The sequence below is a fragment of the Arachis ipaensis genome, chromosome B10 (assembly GCF_000816755.2).
Source record: "Arachis ipaensis cultivar K30076 chromosome B10, Araip1.1, whole genome shotgun sequence".
Lineage (NCBI taxonomy): Eukaryota > Viridiplantae > Streptophyta > Magnoliopsida > Fabales > Fabaceae > Arachis > Arachis ipaensis.
The window spans coordinates 32,915,151-32,920,665 of NC_029794.2; the positions used below are offsets into that span (position 1 = coordinate 32,915,151).

General features: G+C 29.4%; 1 protein-coding gene across 1 annotated transcript in view; it reads left to right on the forward strand.

The window, feature by feature from the left end:
* Positions 2,873 to 5,515, forward strand: part of LOC107623366 (multiple inositol polyphosphate phosphatase 1) — a 28,104-nt gene continuing 25,461 nt past the window's right edge. The window contains exon 1 of the mRNA XM_021113046.1: positions 2,873 to 2,876. The gene's annotated coding sequence lies outside the window, so the exon portion shown is untranslated. The remainder of the gene's footprint in view (positions 2,877 to 5,515) is intronic.

Sequence of the window (5,515 nt, forward strand, 5' to 3'; positions counted from 1 at the left end):
GTTGCATGGAACTACATAAAAAATTAGATACAAATTTTAAATTCCAACCTTGAAAGGGTCCGATTTTTTGTAGGAATAAAGTCCGAAGTTATCTATTTTTCATTGAGCTAAGGAGAAGACGAAGAAGGAGAGTGAGGTTTGACTTGAGGTGCTATGTTAGCTTACATATCCCTATCTTTGTGTATGACGATGAATTGAAAGAGACACAAAATCACAAATACCGTTTCAAGTACTGAGTCCTCACCTAAATGGGCTACGTATATATACTAGTGTTAAACTCGTATAATGTGCAAACTTACATTTTAATTTAATATAGTAAATCGAAAACAATATTTTATAATCATAAATTTATTAAATTTAGTATAACATTATTATTGTCATTATATAATATAAATGTACTGAATATGTTATTTTTATTTAAAGTAAAATATAAATGAAATAGTTTGAAGTCTATAATATTCTTAAATTATAAGAAAAGAGAGCTAAAAAAAATAAGAACATATATAACTATAATAATAGAATATCAATTTTACACTAAATTTTATATCATAAGGCTAATAAAAATTTATCAACAACCTAAATTTTTACCAACCTCATTAGAAAAGCAACTGGCATATGATGTTGTGCTCTATGTTATACATTTTATTTCAAGTCTGAAAATATAGTTAATAAATTATTTATAGTTACGATAAATATTTGTACAAAAGTGTAAATCATAACATGTTACTAAGATGAAAATACTATTTTTCTTACCTAAATATTATTAAAAACTTCTTTGAACACGACATTTGTTGTTGATGATTTTGGATTGTTGTCTTCATCTAGAATTAGAATATTCAAACCATTGCGACTCTTAACTCTTAACAAAGCAATGTAAAGTTTTCCATGGGTGAACACTAATTTTAACAAGTAAAGTCCTACATGTGATAATGATTTACCACATAGTGAAATACCTTGATTTTTCAATGTTTTTCTCCTTATATATAGTATCCCTTTAGCCAATAATATCCAAGTTGCATTCCAAATACAATTTGGTTTGCTAATATTATTAGATATTAATAACATCACAAACAGTTTTTTCAAGGTTTAATTACTCTGCTGGTCCCTATAATTTCACAAAAATTTCAATTAGGTCCCTATACTTTTTTTCTTTTAATTGAGTCCTTCTACCAAATTTTTTTTTAATTGAGTCCCTACACTTTTTTTCCTTTTATTTAGGTCCATGTACCAATTCTTTTTTTTTAGTTGGGTCCCTATAAAATTAAGCCAATTACTACTAAGAGGGACTTAATTGAAAAAAAATTTTGGTGTAGAGACCCAATTAAAAAGAAAAAAAGTATAGGGACCTAACTGAAAATTTCACAAAACTATTAGAAACCAACAGAGTAATTAAACCTTTTTTCAATTAATAACCAGACCTCATTAATAGTTGCAATAAATTTTCTATCATCACACAATAATTTCATAAAATAGAAAGCATCTTGGAAGTTAGGATATGTAATTCCATTAACTATCCTAATTGATTTATATGTTCTGCAACCTTTTTGAATAATTAACAAAATTATCATATAGTATATATCACCTATACCTGATGAAACACAATTTAACCTTCTGATAGAATATTCTCTCTTGCGTGGATGGCATTTTATTTCTTCTCTATCATAAATAAATTATTTTAGAAACTGAGCATATGTTAAAGTTTGATTTGCTTCAAATTTTTTGTTGGCCTCTATCATACTAAGAACATCGTATCTTTCCCTTTTCTCTTAATCCATGATTTTTTCATGATTGTCATCGTCTTCAAAGATGATATTTTGCTTTCCAAGCAAATAAAAGATTAATCTCATCACTAAAAGTCATCTCCAATGAATATCATAAGTCAAAATTCTCCACACAGCCTCCCGTGTAGACAAATACCCACAATTATAAAATTGTTTGATCTCATAATATAGTTTTTTTTTAAGTATGCTTATCTTTTATATTTTTAATATTAACTTATCAATAATAACATTTTAAATAAAAAATAAAAAAAATTACTGAAAACAATTTTTTTCAACAAATTAAAATTCTTCAAAGAACAAAAAAAAGTTTAATATTACAAAAATATTTATAATAAAATAAAATTAAAATAACAATCTAAATAGAAAATTCTAAAACACATAAATTCGAATTTATAAAATAAAATCTGTAACACCCTAACTTTTAGCACCTCATGATTGTATTAAAAATTTAGGCGTTACTTACCTCTAACCCTTTTTATTTTATACTATCTTTATTTAATAACGAACCTTTACGAGTACGAACCGAAATTTTATTATATATATTATGATTAGTCTGTACTTTAAAAACGAACCCTCTTTCAAAAAATGATTAGTCTGTACTTAAAACCCTTTATTCATAATATATATATATATATTCACATAGCAATATTTACATAGACTTATTTTAAGATTCTCGATTACAAGTCCTACCCCTATAAAAAACCAAAGACAATAAATCCAGCAGGCTGGCCCGCCCCGCCCGGCCAAAACCCGCCAATTTGGCGGTGCGAGTTTGGCAAATTTTTTTTAATTTAGCGGACTCCAAATCCTAGCCCGACCCGTCTTTTTAACGGGTTTAGCGGGTCGGCTCGACGGGTTCAACCCGTTTTGCCACCCCTAAATATAAGCCATACCCCTCTAAAATCAAAGACAATAAATAGCAAAGAAAAAGTCTAAGACTAAACCAAATACAGAAATACAGACACATATATACATAAAGCTCTGATGTTCAGTCGTGGCTCTGTGTCAAAGATTCCTAAACCTGTTGCTGAAAGAAAAATCTGTAGGAGGTGAGAATATCATCCTCGCATGTTCTCAGTAGGGTAAGTGAATGCCGTAAAGATATAGAATAAAATACAAATAGTTAATTCCCGTCCCAAAAACAGTTTTCTCTATTAAATCCTTAAAACTTTTTCTAAGTCTTACTCAAAACCGTTTAAAATCCTTTCTTTAAATCACACTACTTAAACAAAGTCTATGTCACATTAACAGTTCATCAGTCATAAGCAGCATTCATTAATACATTACTAAATTTGCAACATCAATAAAATATCCAATTAAGCACACAAGCAAGTCACCAAGGCAAATAATACAATCACAGAAAAATTGAATAAACAACCACAATCAAATGTAAGTGTGCAAACAATATGATGCATGTCTGTCCTAAGCAGGCCATGAGCTCATGCATCGGTTGTCTACCCGCAACCTGACGTTACTCGAAATGAACCCCGAATATGATTTCTTTACCGTGTCAATCAGGCACAATTATCATCATGGGTATGTCAGTTAGGATATTTTGGCATTACAGTAGAAACAGACTATCAGTTAGGCGAACATTCCTGCATTAGCAACTTTAGGCTATCCGTTAGGCGGGCACTTTCACATTAGTAATTTGGCACAAAGCCCATTCAACATACATTATGCTATCAGTTAGGCGGACATTCCCGCATTAGCAATTTTAGGCTATCAGTCAGGCGGGTACTTCTGCATTAGCACTTTTCATTCTCTTTCTCTTTATTAAGTCTCCACATCACCAATTACATACACACCTCTACATCACCTACATTATTAAACGTACCTCCACATCACCGCTTAATTACACATACTTTCGCATCACCAAATAGTCAATCACTCTTACCTCCACATCGCCACATAAGTATACCTTCAGTCTTAGCATTAAAACCTTTAATTTCCATATACCCAAACTTCTTTAACGTTTAATTAAAGAAAAAATTTAATTTTTTAATAAAAAATCTCAAAACAAAATACTTTTCTTCACAAATCAAAATCATAGCATAATTTATTCTTTTCTTAACAAATCGAAAACAAATAATATAGTTTTTAAATTCAACTTTCTTTTAGTTAAACCTTTAAATAAGCTTCGGAGTTTTGTAAAATTTTTATAGCATTTTCTCTAATAATCCGAGCTTTGCCACCCTTCAAGGGTTCCAACCAAACCATTTCTCCATCTTCCCAAATAGCAAATAATTTTCAGTAATTAAAACGCTTTCTTTGAAGCTAAGCCGCTTTCTATTTTAATAAAATTAAGCTCCCTTTTAGTTCTCTTGCTATTGAATCAAATCGATAATTATTAATACATCAAATCGATATTTTCTCAAACTCTTTCCAACGGTTTCAAAACCCAAGTCACTTCTTAATATAAATTTATAACTCAAACTTTGAATACAAAATTCTTTTCTCAATATGAGTAACTATACAACTAGATCTTTTTCAACATAGGATCATTTACTCAAAATAAGTTTATAAATCGAATTTTCAATACAAGATCATTTCTTAATATAAATATATATAAATCAGGTTTTCAAAATAAAATCGCTTTTTCGTTTGCTTTTACAAGAATACGGACATAACCTTCCCTTAAAATTTGACTTCACCATCCTTACGGGCTCCCTCACTTTTATAATTTCTCGACAGTTTACCAACCTTTCATCACCTTCCTTTAAAATTTGAATTTACCATCTTTATGGGCTCCTTCACTTTTATAATTTCTCAACAGTTTACTAACCTTTTATTACACTTAACCATCATCATACCAACATCAAATTTATTAACATTCATAATTATAACACAACCAATTCTCATCAATTAGGCATACAAAATACGTATAATTTATTTGCAATTACTTAATAAGCTTTTAGACATTCTTAAATTAAAAACTGTTAATTTTAAAATGAGACCCCCTACTTCCGTACGGAATCAAAATCAACAAAAATTTTGAAAAAGCTTTTTGACTGAGCTGCTAAAAAAAAACGTTAGAAATCATCTGTGCCTCCTAGAACTCTAATCGACCAAATTCAAAGAAAAAAAAAACTATGTTACTGTCAACTTTTACCGAACAAAAATAACATCACATATAATGTAAGAAGATATAAATACTTTTATCAATTTAGATTTTTTATTAGAATTACGAATCATAAAAAATAAAGCCGAAAATTCGGACTACTTCTCTTCCTCACCGACCTTTCCTTCTTTATTTCCTTGGCTTTTGGTTTTGTTAGTGAGAAAAGATGAGATGTTGATGATGATGATTAATGAAATAAAAAAAACTTAGGTGTCATAGTTATATATAAAAAAAAAAACATGTGTCATGCTTTATATATATATATATATAAAAGCCACGTTTCCTTTCGTTTTCTTTCTTAATTGGCTTCGTTCATGATTTAAAAGAAAGAATGGATTAGTGCTGAAGCATTCATTAAGGAAAGGGTTAGGTGTCATGAAAAGGACATATCTCATTGGTTTTATATATATATAGTAAGCATAGTAAATCACTTTCAACGTTTTAACAGGATGAGTACGGGTAGTGGATACTCGATTACCCATCCAAACCCGAATCGAATCAATTAAATTGGTTTTGAAACCAACGGATAATCGAGTTTAACCTAAACTAAATCGATGGTCTTTATTAGTGATTAGTTCGGATATTGGTTCTGAAGGTGCAAAATCTAAACGAA